Source organism: Sinohyriopsis cumingii, chromosome 12 (genome assembly GCF_028554795.1).
Source record: "Sinohyriopsis cumingii isolate HCF-2022 chromosome 12, ASM2855479v2, whole genome shotgun sequence".
Taxonomy (NCBI): Eukaryota; Metazoa; Mollusca; class Bivalvia; order Unionida; family Unionidae; genus Sinohyriopsis; species Sinohyriopsis cumingii.
The window spans coordinates 33,260,483-33,278,052 of NC_142972.1; positions in this window are offsets into that span (position 1 = coordinate 33,260,483).

Sequence of the window (17,570 nt, forward strand, 5' to 3'; positions counted from 1 at the left end):
TCTTGATATCATCGCCAAAAAACTATGCACGTATAGAAATGCAAAATTGTATGATTATATAATAAAATTACCCACAGCGACGTTAGCGTATTCCAAATCATCCTCGTTATTATCAACAAGCCTTAGTGATGGAAAAATATCAGATTTTGAGTTCACAGATATGAATAAAATATACAAAGAAGCAATGACTGTGATTGATTTAGAAAATCAGGATTTAAATAAGAATGTTAACTCCACTGACGTCATCAGGCAAGCTACTGCAGCAAATTGTAACGAACACAACTCAATAAAAAACTACGATGATATCAATGAGCTCAACTAATCCAGAATTTGGTGTAAACTTTTCAACTGCAATTCCAGTGTGAAAAAAGCGCAAAAGCACAATTACGAATATTCCATATTTGGCCAAGTATCAAAAATAGATATAACAGTTCACGAACCCACTTTATCATCTGTAATTGAAATGTATTCTCCAGATTACGTTGTTGATATTTATCAATCATCAATCTGAAGTATGTTTGGTTGGCTTGAATTTTCACAGAGTATAAAAGACTGCCGTAATCTCAACTTAGATGATTTGTCCACTAAAGAAATTTGTTTGTAACAAATGCAGCATATCGAATTACATGGTCATGGCGTTATGACACATATAATCGTATTAAACTTTCTGATGGTAGAATATTTCCTAATGCACCGTTTTCATTAACTGATTTTGTTTTAAAAAAATGGATGTCAATGGAAAAACTTACACTGAAATTATTTATGAAAAACATTCTGATCACTGGCCAATGAAATTAATACTGAATATATAACTATGTCCACGACATTAGTGCAATTATTTAAAAAATATATATCCTGGATTATCCTGATAACAATCTAAAGAAGAAAATCTTTGAAAAATTATGCAACATTTTAATCAAATTGTGTCAGACCTTAAATATACTGATCAAGCTATTATCGAAATAATAAGTGCCCGTGAGTTTTTACCCTCAGGAATTACGAAATGTGACAGATTTTCCTTGACGAAAATGACTGAAATGGGTGAGAGAAAAAAAAAACGATGAATTTTGACTAAATTTCATAAAAATAACAAAATTTTAAAAAAATATTTTAGAAAACATAAAATCATTATAATACAAATCTTATATAATTCTTCAGATTGATGGATACATTACCATAAACTAAAAGAAATTGTACAAATCATTTATTTTTTTATTTCTCCGGTAGAATCAAAGTCAGAGAATGTTAACCAGGACATTTTCATCAGTGACGTAGTTATTAATACTTGAAAAATCCTATTTACTATCGTCATTTTCACTTTCGCTATTAATAGCACTTTCGCTTTCACGATCTGGCATTAAAAGAAAAAAATTAACTGCCTCACGCGCGTGTTAATAACTTTCTGCGTTTTGTATTCTTAAGCTAATTCTAATCTAATTTTTTCGATCACGCTTGAGAGGGATACGAATATTTTTAACTTCTGTATCTTTCACAGTAGCCAAAGATTGGAACATACCTTGCTGAATTATCTTTATAAACCTATACTCTGATGGTGGTGTATATGTATCTTCAAATGTTCATGTTTGCAGTGATTCAAAATCACAGGTAATTTTCTCTGGATCAAGTTCAATTTTTATGACGACTCTTTAAAAAAATTTATTGCAGAAATAATATTAAGAATCGCTTGGGTTTTCACCCCCATGAATTACGAAATCTGACTTATTTTCTTGACAAAAATGACTCAAATGGGTGAAAATACGATGAATTTTGACTAAATATCATGAAAAAATAATAAAATTCAGAGAAAAAAATTCATTATATAGTATATATAATATATAATATAATATAAATATTTAACAAAAATATATACAATATGAACGGTTATTCGTTTGCCTTTGATAGGGTCCTTTTATGAGACCTTTCTCATGGTCTTCTCGGCACCCAACGGGGATTTTCTTTTCATTCTGAATGTTGGTTGGAGTACCCTTCAGTGAGATTTAGAGCTCACTTCACACTACAGTTTATTTTTGGAGACTCCACAAATTCTCCCCAGCGATAATTCTAAAAAAACAAATTTAAGAATATTCAGAAGGTTGTCTATGACTTACAGTTCCATGCACACCCCAATATCAAACCCCGGAGAGTTTGCAAAACGTACTCACCACGTTGTTTGCCCTGGTGAGGAGGTGTACATGAAATCTCATCTGACTGGAGTCCCCAGTTATATAGAAAAGATGGCGATAATTCCCATTGTCGATAGTACGTCCAACATGGATTTCGAAACGCTAACCCTCGAATATCAGAGTCAGCCACGCTACGACTGCGTTACTTTCGCATCTTACTTGTATATGTTTCAGAAATTATTATAAAGTTACTTATGCAGGATGTTCCTACAAACAACCACGGCGTGCATTTGTTTTTAACATCGTATTAAAATAATCGCATATTGTATATATTTCACCCTTTGACAAAGTCCGATTTAAAATATTTCTGTATAAGAGAAGGATCCATAAATAATTGAACTATACTGTACATGTAACGGCGTGTGTGAACTGTTTTCTGCCTTGTTTTTGTCGATAAATTAGAAACCGTAAAGATTCTTTTACTAATTTGAACTATTCTATAATTATCTTACTCCACTGATATTAATTATTACATAGATGGTTAATTAATTAATTAAAATGATTAAAAAATAAGTTTTACCGGAGAAAGATCTGTTACAGAGTTATCTCACTTCTTTGAAATCATTTGCATTAACCAGGGGAGGTAACTGCTGAATTACTTTGCCAGAGAGAGAAAGAGTTATCTCCATTTAAGAATACTGAAATTTGCTACTGTCACACCAACGATAGAGGTATTAACAATGACTGGCGAAACTTCAATAATTATATTATTATCTGTGAAATCGAAGTATCTCCATCAACGACAAAAAATCTCAAAATGATAAAGTAACACTTGTTTCATAGTTAATTAGTTACTGAATAAAATTAAATAAATACATAGTAATATAAAATCAGAACAAGCATAATATATCTCCCTTCAATAAAAAAGAAAAGTTTTTTTTTGTGTTTATATTTCTTAGAAAAAGCCGATCTGGAAATATCATCTGCAACATATTTTATCGAACGCATTGAAATATCGAAATATTTGCCAGCTGCGTTCATTGATTGAAATATCATTTCTTCGCCACTCTCTGTATTTATAGATTTAACTGCCGTTTTGCAATCTTTGAATGTTTACCAGTATTTCCAAATCTGCTGTTCTGGCTTTGTGTAATGGCTCGCAAATTATATAAAGAATTATTGAGATTTTTACATCAATATTATCACTCACACGACCGTCTTCGAGTATCCATTGACAACATTCAAATATGAACCTAAGACAAAGATACATTCTATTTGTCCATATAGTGAAAATGAGATACCCAGTATTATTGACATTTCCGACTGGTATTTTAGTTAACAGTTTCTGATTACACCATCATGAGATGCTTCGGAAATTTGGTGACAGGATGTTTCAAAAATTCTTTTTGTTCCATTTAAATAAAATATCATTTGTTTAAATAATAATTTGTCCAAATTATTACTTTGAAAATCTAGCTAGATAATCTTCAACATTTCTTATTGTTTTATCATTTTTATCAGTATTATTTTTTATCATAATATCTTTTTAGCTCTGTATTTTTTACTACCACATTGCACACATAACTGTGTGTTCCTTCTAACTCCAACATCACACTTCAGTCACGGTTTAGGTCCTAAATTCCCTCTCCGTACGCTCTTGCATTTGTTCTTTAGTCGAATCATTGTGTGTGTGTGTGTGTGTGTGTATATATATATATATATATATATATATATATATATATATATATATATATATATATATATATATATATATATATATATATATACACTTGTCTTAACATAGTATGGACGAATTGACAGAGATTAAAAGCAAGCCTTCTAAAGATAAATTTAATTTTGACAGACTTATCGATGCGAGCTCTGGTTGATCCTACGACTAAAAGTTCGATTAATAGTATTCATGACGCGAGATTCAAAATCATACGCAATGACGAAGTCATCGCCGATGGTGTCGACAAAGTCGTTAATGCTACAATGAATAACAAACAAGCGGCAATGGTTATTAATTATCTCGACAATCGAAGATATTTTTTTCATTGTAACGTTTATTGTTATCAGAAACAAACAATACTTGGGTTATCAGTGACAAACGTGACCTGGCCTTCGTTATGAAACAATTGCCGTGTTAAGTACAAATTCTAAATCAGGAATGCTGAAAGGCACTGATAAACCGTATTATGAAAGAGCGTATCCGGTGACCGCGTTTATTTATGCAATTTATCTGATAAATGATAAACCCAGAGTTAATAATCTGAAACCGATGAAACTTTCAAATAGGAACTGTGTAGCCGATTGAATAACGGAATATTTTATAAACGCGATTCGTGGAAATATTTTAACGGATAACAAATGTAAAAAAAAAATAAAAGTAGTAAATGGGGCCACATTAGGGACAATGGGACTTAGCATTAAAAACACCCCTGGGCCACTTTAGAGACAATGGAAATTTAACATGGAGAAAAACGCTGGGCCACTTTAGGGACATTGGGAATTTAACATAGAGTTTGGGTCTGTCTAGGGACAAGGGAAATTAACATGGGAATAGAGTTTGGGTTTGTCTAGGGACAAGGGGAATTGAATATGGGATTTTTTTTTTTGTTAAAAGTTTTTTTAAATTTAAATTTAAATTTAAATTTAAAAAAGGGTAGGCAATGGAAAGGCTATCTCTTTTCGAGAAATATGGCTGGCCCTGAAAAGGGCCTTTGGGTTTTCTTCTTCTTCTTCTGCTTCTAATTTCTTCTTTTTCTCCACCAAGTTCTTATTTTATCTCCTACACTCTTTCTCTTCTTCTTTTTCTTTTTTTTCTCCTGCTCTTCTTTCTTCTTCTCTTCCTCCTCTTCTTTCTTCCTCTTCTCATTTTCTTCTTCTTTTTCAATTTTTTCGTTCCATTTGCTTATTCTTATTCTTTCCTCTTCATCCTCCTTCTCCTCCTTTATCTCTTTCATGACACCACTAATCTTGTCCTTTACCTTTTTTAAGTTATTAATTTCCATCTTTACACGATGGGGACTATAGGAATAATGGTCTTCAACGAGTCTTTTTAACATCTGTTCCATCATTCCTAAGTTGTCTAAAACGTCTTGCAATGTTTGTATTTTGTCCATTTGGTTAGAAGCCATCTTCTTTGTAGAATGGTTTGAACGACGAATACTGTGGGTTCTTATAGTGAAAGCGCGGACGTGAAGGAAAACATCCCCCTACTTTTCTCATTTCATATAATAAAACCCAAACTATACTCTCCACATACGCTAAGAAACAATAAACAAAATCCATAATCTACTATCCACACAATCGTACGTGAGCGGTTACAAAACCCAAACTATACTCTCCACATACGCTAAGAAACAATAAACAAAATCCACAATCTACTATCCACACAATCGTACGTGAGCGGTTAACAAACCCAAACTATACTCTCCACATACGCTAAGAAACAATAAACAAAATCCATAATCTACTATCCACACAATCGTACGTGAGCGGTTACAAAACCCAAACTATACTCTCCACATACGCTAAGAAACAATAAACAAAATCCATAATCTACTATCCACACAATCGTACGTGAGCGGTTACAAAACCCAAACTATACTCTCCACATACGCTAAGAAACAATAAACAAAATCCATAATCTACTATCCGCACAATCGTACGTGAGCGGATACAAAACCCTAACTATACTCTTCACATACGCAAAGAAACAATAAAGAAACCCATAATCTACCATTCACACAAACATACCTTAGCTCTTACAAGCACCAACACACAAACACATACCCTCACACTATCTTAGAAAAGAGATAGTGTTTATATTCACACTACTCTACCTACACATTGGCAAATTGATGGTTATTTCTTTTCTAGAGTATTGGGTAGCCCTGAAAAAGGCTGTTTTTTTGGAACTTCATGGACACCTGGTTAATGGTGGCACCTTCCAGGCCTGGCGCCGCATACACATCTTATCCCCCAGTTACTTTTTACCTTTTGGGGGAGAGAGCAGAGGCAGGATATGTGGCTTCAGAATCCCAATTTTCGGTTTCTGGGATTCTGAAATTTCTTCTTCTTCTCTCCTTTTCCTCCTCCTCCTCCTCTTCTTTGTATCTTCTCTCCTCCTCTTTGTATCTTCTTTCCTCTTCTTCTTTATATCTTCTCTCCTCCTCTTCTTTGTTTCTTCTTTCCTCCTCCTCTCTTATCCTTCCCTCCTCCACAATGGCTTCCGCGGCCACTTCATTTAATATGCGCCTGGCATATTCCAGATGCACATGAAGTTCCAACAGTTTCTCCAGTCTCGTGTTCATTTTTGGTGTTGATCAATCAACAAGGGTAGTTGGACTGCCGAACGAGTTTCAATTTATAGTGAAAGCGCGGACGTGAAGGAAAACATCCCCTAAAAACATAAAATTGATCTTACCTACATCATGACCAAAAAACAAGAACGCGCGGACCTAAAAGAAACACTCACTCACTTTTTATGCTACCCATCACTATTTTAAAATTTTTTATAAATCACTTCAATAGACTATCCACATACGCAAAGCAATCCAATCTAACCCCAAATTTACACCTCAAACACCAAAAAAAACACATCATTTTAATCTACTATCCATACCAACTTACTTAACCACTTACAAACACAAACACACAAACACATACCCTCACATTTTTTAAAAAAAGAGTTAGTGTTTATTTTCACACTACTCTACCTACACACATTGGCAAATGGATTGTTATTTCTTTTCTAGAGTATTGGGTAGCCCTGAAAAGGGCTGTTTTTTTGTTTGCTATGGCATTCTTTTTTAGTTTCTAAGAATGCGATGTCCTCTGAGGATAGACTTTCTGGCGATAGGTCTGCTTCTTCGAAAAGAGAAGAAGAACTCTTTGGTGTCGATACGACAATCGACAAAGCCTCTGTCAGCTTCAGGTTGCTGCTGCTGTTGTTGTTGTTGCTGCTGTTGCTGCTGTCTCTGACGTCTGTACTTCTCTGTCCATTCTTCTTTTTCCCTGTTCATTTCTTCTCTGAAGAGCTCTTCTATCAGGTCTTCAGTGATTTTTAACATTCTCACATTCTCTATTTCTTCTGGCTTCGGTATCAGACTGTGTCTGACCCTATGCAAATTCACGTAGGCTTCGTTGAGCTTAGCTAGTTTGGAGCACATCTTCGTAGGAGGATGAGTCGACAATGGATGGTTAGACTGGAAACAACCCCGGTTCTTAAAGTCAAAGCGCGGACGTGAAGGAAAACATCCCCCACACGGTTTTTGAGTCGCAACGTTTAGTGAGTGTCATGAGAGGGATAGTAAGAAATGAAAGAGCATCAATCCAACATTCTTATAGCTAAACAAAAGACAAAGGCATTTTTTTTCAAAACACAACATTTTTTATTCAAAAATCACTTAACACTAAACAACAACTCTAACATTTTTAACAATAATCCAACAACATAACATCAAACAATTTTTTCAAAACACAACATTTTTTATTCAAAAATCACTTAACACTAAACAACAACAACTCTAACATTTTTTAACAATAATCCAACACTAAAAGTTTCTCCACTAGGTAAAGAGGGATAACAGTCTTCCATGGTTTCTAGTAATCTAGGATGACTTCTCTCAAACTGTTGATTTCTATGATATTATCGAATTCTGCATACAGGATGACGTTCACCGTTTCATCAGGGTCTCGGTCTTTAAACTGAATTTCCACACGAATCTGGCCGGATTTTATAGGGTGGAAATGTCCCTCGTCGCTGCCTTGGTCTGGAGTGAAATCGAAAGCCCACAAAGCGTAGCCTCCTGCATAATCCTCGTACGTAATACCGTGACTGGTATTGGTTCCTAACTGTCCGGTGGCTTCGTACAGGGACAAGTACGATCTCAAGTAATTCTTCTTGGTAAAGTCAGGTTCGAAAGGTCGGGTACACAAGGTCTTGCCATCGCGACTGACTTCGATTTTGGACACGCCAAAGTGTTGAAAGTAGAAAGGATTTTTTTCGGCAGCTCCGTTGAAGGCTGTATTCTCGACGATACCAACGATCAAACGTTTGGGTAACTGTCCTTGGAATAGATGATCTTCGATCATGGATCGCTGTCCCTTGGGAATGGTGAAGGTTTTCACTTCCACGCGTCGTATGGGATACTTGGCAGTCGTTCTGCTCAACGTCTGACTGATGTCGTTTCCCACTTTAGGTAACACTTCCACACGGCGTACGTAGAGTCTGGCTGCTAGGATTTTGGTTTTGTAACCGTCACTATCAGCCATCAAATGGAAAGCGGCACTGCTACGATTCAGTCTCAGGCGGACATCCACCCCGTTCAGCAAATACTTTTCTTGCAACCACATGTCCAAATGCAAACGATCCATCAGTTCTAAACTTGTGTCGGCTCCCGTGATTCTCTTTCTTCGTTCTAGAAATCCATCATTGTTGTCTTTCTTTTCATCAGTTCCCAATATTTCAAACTTGGTAGGTTCGTCAGCTTCCCATAGCACACAGGCATTGAGATGAGTGTTCTTGGCATCTATTCCGTACGTCAAGAGATTTTCCAGGTAGGCACGATAAGGGTAAGTATCCATGCTGCTACTGACCAGTTTGTTATTCAAGTACAAGTCCACTCCACTGAACAAGGAATGCATGAAATTGTTGACGGGAGCTACTGCTTCATCGTCTATAGCACCTCCAGTCTTATCAAGAATTTTGACTTTCAGGTACAAGTAACTGCTATTCAGATCGATGTAATCTTCGGGCACGAAATAACTTGCTAAAAGACTCGTTGTCGTAAACGATGGGTAATTCGTTTTTCTTGAGCATGGCCTTTCTCATGTCCATGTCTCCGCCCAACATGTCAAACAATTCAGGACAAAATAAAATGGACATGATTTTACTTCGTTCAAATTTCATCAAGAAGCGACGAGCTGCTTTGTGGTACTCCATGGTGACACTTTTGTTGACATGCTCCAAAGCTTTCAGAAACACGACATTAAACCTGGAGGCTATGGTGCTGACCAAATGTTGACCACTAAAATAATAGCCTGGGGGAATGAACAAGTGATAGGTGGTGTACTTTTGTGTACGGGTTTTCTTGTCATATTTCACATTGGTATCCATCCACTGTTGCATTTGCTCGTCATGAACTTCCACATCAAATAAATTTTGATTGGGAAGGACATTGAGGACTTTGGTCGGGTGAATGATTTCTACTAAAGCCACTTCCCAATGGGCTTCGTGATCTAACTGGATGGCCTGAGGTAATTTGGCCGTGTAACAGCACAACGTGTTCTTGGGAAACACCTCCATGGAACTGTCACTGGGTAAAGTTAAGTAAAATTGGCTTTGGTGACTCATAATTCCAGAGTTCTGTGGCTGTCCGAGGGGTTAGTGGACGTCAGAGGCGTGTCTCCGTCTAAAATGGGGTTCTGGTTGTGGTTGAAGTGGTGACTGGCACTGGCACTGGACACAAGGTTCCCGGGGTTCCCGTTCGAGGTGAATTTCAGGGAGGGATTAGGAAGCAGGTAACCGATGCAACTGCTCAATAAAATGGTCCACAATTGTTTGTCTCCTTGTTGCAAACTCAAATTGGCGATGGCTGCCCCGATGACACAATACACCACGAAGATTTGGCAGAAAAAGACGATTTGCGTTTTAGGCACACGTTCTCCACACCACACCCACAAGGGTTGTTTTTGTAAATCTTGCACAGAAGAACTAGGTGAAGGAGGAGTGGTCGACGTAGCTGCGTCTGTGTGAAAAGGCATGATGGTCACTTCTTTTTATAGTCGATGACTTGCGAAGCGTCGATCCAAGAATCAAAACTGGGTGGATATCCTTTCCAACGTACTTTGACTTCTTTGACACGTCGTTTGCCCACTTTACGGGTTCTGCGTTCGAGAATGCTTTCGATGTCGTACACGTCGTCTTCTTTTTTGGTGACACGTTGTAACTCGGGCAAATAAAACGTTCCTTTGAGCACTTCTCCGTTCATGTCTTCCAATTTATAGACGGCAGGATGACGGCCATGCACTCGTCCAGTGACGCGAAACAATTCGGTCGTCCAGTTAGGTAAGTAACCTTTGTCGAAAGTACGTTTGGTTTTGCCAATGCGCACCCAATCTCCTACGGCCAACATTCCACTTTTCTTGGGGACAGCCCTCGTCGGGGACGTACCAAACAGGTGCTCAAACACCAACACTTCGTTGTCGGGAGTCACGTCTTGCGGGACACGTCCGATGCTTCGATGGTAAGATTGGTTGTACGCTTGCACCAGGTGCGGTAAGATGTCGATGTACTTCAGAGTGTGGTGATGCGTAAAATATTTCCACATGCGTTCTTTCAAAGTACGTTGAAAACGTTCCACGATGCTGGCTTTGGTTTCGGGATTCTCGGTGGTAAAAAAATGAATGTCACGTTTCTTTAATTCTTTTTGGAAAGCTTGGTTCAGAAATTCGGTGCCTTTGTCCGTTTGCCATCGAAGAGGGTGACGACCGCTTTGTTTCAACACTCGTTGCAGGGCTCGCACTAACTCGCTGCTCGATTTGGAAGTCAAGGGCACGACCCAGGCAAATTTGGAAAAGACGTCGATGACACAAAACAAATATTTGTAGCCACGATTGTAACTGGCCAAATGAGAGACATCGGCTAAATCGGCTTGCCATTGATGATCGATGCCTTCCACTCGGGTGCGACTTCTGGCAAACTTGCGTCGAATGGGTTTGTGTAAAGTGTAGGTAGCTTGTTCTTGTAACCATCGTTGCACTTGAGGTAAACGGAGACTTTTCAGTCGCGTTTTGGCAGCACGATACAATTTTTGAACTCCTGCGTAACCTGCAGGATGGGAGGGATCGTAGTAAATGCTGGCTAAGACTTTTTCCATTTTTTTGTGTTGGTTGGTGTGTTAATAAGGCACACACTATTGGAGGATGCTACTCTTTTTCTCTTGGGGTATTTTCTTGGATTGCAATGCTTTGCGTGTGCGACCGGCAATAGGTGTTGAAGAGGAGGAGGATGTCTGAGCGGGGGATATCGGTTCTTGTTTCACTTCTGTCTTCACTTCTGTCTTCACTTTCTTTTTCTCTTGTGAGGAAGAAGGGGTGGCCATCATCTTTTTAATCCATCCAATTCTGGAGGTAGCTGGTGTTGTTAACTTGCGTACTTTTTCTGGTGGAGTTTGAAACCCTTCTTCTTCTTCTTCTTTTCTTTTTTCTGTCTTGGTCACTGGTACTGGTACTGGTACTGGTGATGGTGCTGGACTTTTCATCAAGGTCTTAAAATCTTTCAGAGTGGGTAGAGCTGTTTCGTCTAAAGCTTTCTGGTGAAAGAGTTGCAGTCGTTGCAAGAGTTGACCGTACTTTGGCGATTTTTCTGTTTCGGACAAATCTTGGCGATTCATCAAGGACTGCAATTCGTGTTGGAACTGGGACATCTCGCTCAAATTGGGATTGGGAGGTAAATGCGGGGTGTGTTGTTCTTGCCACCGATGGTATTCCATCCATCGTTTGTAAGGCACTAAAGCTAGTTTTCGTCCTTCCATGGGGTTGTCAGGGGTCGATTCTGAGATCTTGGAACTTCCGAGGCCTTTTTATCTTGCTCCCACCAGTCCTCCCAACATGGTTCCCAAGACTCCTTTCAGTATGGGGCCTAACAAGAGAGGTAAAATACCTCCACGTTGCACTAACATCTTCTTTTTTTGACGAATGGGAATTTTCTTTTGAACCATTTGGCGAAGAACGTGACGATGTTTGCCTAAGCATTGTTTCTGGTGTTTGGACAAAGGGATCGTGCCTTTCAAACGTTCAAACAACATTCGCACATTGTATCGATGACCTCTTTGGAGGCCGTTTGAATGAGTTTTTTTCGTAGGGGTGGAGAAGCTTTGGACAGGACAGATAACATGTCCCCATGTTTGGCTAAACGTGGTGGCAGTCCTTTCCTTTTCTTTCCTTGGGGTTTTCTGGAGGGTGACATCTTTGAGTCTTCAGGAATACCAAAAAACACTGATACCCCGACTTGGTCACATGCCTTTTTTATACTGGAACGCGTCGCCACTGATTGTCTTGACGTCGTATTAGTTTGAGGACAGGCATGACACGTCGTGCAGGGGTACGTAACGGACTAAATCGAGCCAGTTCTTGCTTGGACAAATCCAGTAAACTTTGTAACATGCCCGATCTTTCTTGAACTTTGATTTTGGGAGAAGGTACTTTGTGAGCAGCAGCCACTGCCACTAAATTGGAAGGTCCCGCCACTGGGGAAGTTCTTTTGGGGGTCATCAAGGGAGAAGTTCTTGGTGTGATCAACGTCTCCAAGTACTCTTCAGTTCTGGGTGTCATTAACGGAGAAGTGGACAAACGTGAGGCTGCCGGAGACGCAGTCACCGCCGTGGCAGGTCGTGGTTTGCGAGTGTAAAGTTGCGTCCTGGCCGAAGTGCCTCTCTTGCGACTAGTTTTCTGTGGACTTTTCTTTTTCTGGGGACTTTTTCTCTGTTTCTTTTTCTGGGGGCTTCTTTTCTTTTTCCGGGGTGGTGGTGTCTGGTCAGAGGAGGGTCCTGCCACTGGAGAAGTTCTCCTTGGGGACCTGGTCTTTTTCTTCTTGGGGCTTCGTTGGACTTTTGTCTTGGGTATAACTTTGGGGGCATTAGGATCCCATCTTAAGAGTGAGCGAATGATGACCCCTCCTAGAGTACCGCTCCCTCCAGGTTTCAAAATGATTTGTTTTTTGGTTTGAGTGTCGATGCGGGGATCGGCCAGTTGGACCAAAGCGACTTTGTTTCGATCAAAAAAGCGTTTGGTTTGATGAGGAATCTGAATGATTCCTTGGAGTAATTGACGTGCCGTCACCGTGAACCATCGTAAGACTTCTTTGAGACTAGCTTCTAAGACACGAGCTCGTGTTTGTGGATCTTTTTCTCGACTGATGCCATACAAGGCACGAATCAATTTGACGGGAAGATGCGACTGAAGGGACGTCATGTTCACACTGTGTGAGACAGACGAAAAAGGGTCTGAGGTTTTTATAGATTTTTTTATGGGGAGTGAAATGAAGTCGAGGACGGAGACGTGTACAGGACAGGCCCTCCGTCTTGGCACCAGTGGTGAAACAAGTGGGTACGAAATCGCAAATCCTCGGGAGTCGTAGGTTTCAAATCGACGAGTAAATAGGCGTGTGGAGTTTGAGTGGCATCGTCGTACGCCTGAGTCAGCCAAGGCGTTCCTAACTGTTTGGCTAAGACTTGCACTTGCGATTTATCTCGAGGGCTTTTAAACAAGACCACGTAATGCGCATTGAGACTGATGGTGCGATGGGCTTTACTTTGTTGAAACAAATTTTGGGTGATGTAAACGACACTGGCATTACGGTGATGCCCTTTGCGCGTGAACCACAGTTTAATTTCTTCTTCGTCTTCTCCTAACATGTCGTCAAAAATGACCAAATGGGTTTGACGGGAGTCAGAGACGATGCCGTCGTCTTCTTTAGGAATGCCTTCCACAAACACGATGGAATCGCCTTGACTTTCTCGCAAGAGGCTGTACGCCGATTGCCACTCTTTGTAACACCACACGATTCGTTGAGGGGGTCGATCGATCAAATGATGTTTATGTTCGATCAAACGTTTGACGAATTCGGTTTTGCCTGAACCGCTAGGTTCAGCAATGAGCATGTTAAAGGGATGGCGAAGATACAAAGCCTCCCAACTGGCACGATCTAAGTGTTCGTCGATGACTTTGACAGTAGAGGAAGAGGGAGCAGAGACAGCAGAGGTAGCCATAGTGTGAGAAATGTCACTTGTGACACGAAAACAAACAAGACAAGAGTTTATGTACTTTTTTTCAGAACACGTTTATTGAATGTTTTCTTTCAAACATGAATACGAAAGACAAAAATACATAAAAGCCAAAGGCTTAAGTACAAGAATAAAAGGCACATGATAACCATGAACGTGGAATAAACACAAGTGTCTGTACAACATGTTTTGGGTAAAGTTCTAACCAGTTCTATAGTAGGGGGTAAGGTCACAGAAGTGTCCTCCCGAAAGGGTCTTTCAGACCTGTCCACGACAGTCCCGTCCTGGGTGACGGGTTCTTCTGGCACCGTCACTAACACGGGTTGAAAAGTAACTTTTTTCCTTGAATAACTCTCGTGCATACTGGGCCACCTCTTGTGTCCAAGCCTCAAAACCCTGGTCTCGGTGATGTCCAACATTTGACTCCTAACCAATCTGGTTTCTTCTTCGTCAACGACATGGTAAGTTACTTCAATGAACAAAGAACTATCGATCTTGCCTAGGGTTCCTTTTTATATACAGACCAATACCGACGTGACCGTACGGCAACGTAAAGTGATTGGGAAGTCGCACTCGCTTCTGGTATACAATTTGATAGACTTTTTCCAAGGGTCGACTGACGATGTGGTGAGTGGGTAAACGTACAATCTTGTTCGGTTGATAGGTGGTCACTTTAAAGTTTCCATCCTCTCCCGATTGCAAGGCTTCTTTCAATACCCCAAAGTTGACCACTCGACTGGTACGATGATTCAGAGTCAGTCCTTTCACTTTGCACGTCGTGTGCACTTCTCCTTGTTTGTCCCGGTATTCGTAGCCGTAATTTTTGGGGCCGCCACTGACGAAACTTAGAATCTTGTCGTCGGGATGCTCGTCTGTCCAGGCTCCTAAACGGTCTCCTTCGATGTCAGGGTGATGTTGAATCGGGTGATGGATGTAAATGCAACTGTCCGTGTCAAAGTACAGGACGCGTTCTTCTAACAGTTCTAAAGCTTCGTACAATTTTAAGCGAGCATGAGCTGTCACGTAAGCCGCAATGATGACATTTCCAAAAGGGTCGTCTTGTACAAAGTCCAGATCTTCTTCGTAATTGACCAAGATCAAATCCTCTCGAACGACGTCCACGTGTTTCATGTATTTGGTTTTGTCGTGAATCATCTGGAAGTAGCGGGAAGGTTCTGTCAAATATTCCGTCTTGGGTAAACACGGTCGTTGTGCCATTTTACCCCACAAGCAATTTAACATCACTTTGGCAAACGATCGCCTGCCTTCGTTTTTTTCGATGTGGTCTAAAGAGATGCCTTCTTGTTCGTAGTATTTCTCTTTGAATTGTATTTGGTCTTCGGGAGTGTGACATCAGGAAGGATAGCCGCTGGCTTCTTGTTTCAGTTTCAAAAAGGCATCCACGTAGTCGGCGAAAATGCCTTTCTGAGTAGGGTCACCCTTGTGGTACTGTTGTGTCTTGGGAAAGTGGCAAATTTCGTACGCTTCTAACAGTTGGTATCCCATGTCCAGAGCTTTGAACAATTCCACGCTGACCCAGGTTCCCGTCAAGGCACGTTCTTCCTGGCTGTGATGGCAAGGTTGGTCCTGGTTGCACGTTTCGGCACAAGTACGGCACAAGGGAAACATCAGTTTGCCTTGACAATGGTGAGGTAAGACGGGATGGTATAGGTTCGTGGGAGGCAAAACTTTACACTTGATCAAGCCTTCGTATTGTCGAATGTTTTTCAGGTCGATGTGTTCCGTCAGCAATTGCGGGTGCCCTACGGGAAAGCGACAATATTTGCACACGTAGGGATACAGCGAACACACGTCCAAGTATTTGATTTCTTCTCCTTTCTCTTCGTCGGCTTGGTACAGCAAACAGGTGGCATTGGTCCTTCCTCCGTACAAACTATCCCTCGGGTTCAACGGGTCCATGAACTGGTAACTTTCCACGAGGCGTTTAAACTCGGGATCGGTTTTCAAACGGTGATCGTACTCGTGTTCCCACATTTCCACCACTTGGTATCCTTGCTGTTCTAACTTTAGGCGTCGCTGACAAGTGTCCTGGTACAAGTCTTCCATGGTTCGTTGCAAAAACTGATTTTTAGTGTCACGGTCAGGGTAACAGACGGGACATCCATGAAATAAGCAACCGTTAAACTCGTACACGATCTTGGGGTTTTCTAAGTCCCAGCCATCGACCGAATACGTTCCGATGGTCTTTTCGCCTTCTCCGTTGCGGGCATGCTGAATCCATTTGTCTTCCTTGTCGCACAAGTAATGTAACCAGCGTAGGGCTTTGACCGAGTATTGACGTTTGACAAAGTGGGTCGTTTGAGGATTGATGACAGCCACGGTGTTTTCAGGCATGAATCGTTGGCGGTACACTAAGGAACACGCTTTGGCAATGGTGCAAGCTTCTTTCAAAGGATCGACCCCTCCGTGTTCCATGAACAGTTCTCGAAATTTTCCACAGCAACGTCGTAAAATGTCCACGTCGGAACGACAATACTTTAGCATTTCTTCCTGAAAGTCGAAGGGGTCAGAGGCATGAGCCTGGTACCAAGCGTAGAAAGCTTCTCGTTGTTCGGTACGCATGTTGTCGGGGTCGTAATAGTGAGCCTCAGGCAAATGGGGTAGAACGGCATGTTGATTGGCTTCCGTATTGAAAAAGTGTGGAAAGTACCCTTTAGCCATTTCTGTCATTCCAAACGTTTTAGGCATTCGGCTCAAAGGCATGGCCAAGTAACTCATCGAATCTTTAAACTGCACTTGTCCCACTTGCATGAAAATGATTTTGGCTCCGTTCAAAGTGACTTTAGGACGTTCGGTGCCTTGTTCCGTATAGTATCTGAGAAGAAACTGTCCATCGTATCCGGAGAAATTGTGAGCTATCACCGTGGCATGACGATGACAATCTCCGTAACGTTCGATGTCCTCTTGGCTCCACGTCTTGTCGATGGGGTCTAAGACCCATCGAGCGAAATCGGCTAACGTGTTCGGTCCCCGAAAGATTTTTTCACGTCCTCCAGGAATCTTGCTGCAGTGAGGGCAATGACTGAAGATAGGTTCTTGAATGCACTTCTCGCACGCTCGATGAGCCACGCAGAAATTAGGAATGTGAATGCCGGTCTCTTGCATGCATTCGAAATCGAAAAGGATAAAATTGCTTTTCTTCTTGTGACCGTCCTCTTTCTCTGGTGGGGGTTGGTATTTTTGCACATAGCATTGGTGTTCCAAGTCGACGATGTGGTGACAAATGTGACAATTTTTCTTTCCTCGACATACGTGTGCCTTGGTACTGTTGGTACGTATGCCTTGTCTATCCGTAGGGCACAATCTCAGGAGTTGACAAGCACATTTCTTCTGTGAACCTTGTGTTTTCAAATGTTGTTGGTAACAGGTAGGGCTGACAAACGTGCGCAGACAAGTCGAACAAGGCACTGGTTCTTCGCTCAGACAGGGTGGAGAGGCCAAACATCCTGGGCATTTCCATCCACAATGCTTGTGTTGCTCTCGATTGTTATAACCATAATCACATTTCTCACAGTAATATCTGTATCCCAGGAATCCGGTGATAGTGGTAATGGTATCGAAATGGTCATCGTGATAATAAACATGAATGTATTTTCCGTCCTTAAAGTCTTGGCCTCGAAACAACAGAGGT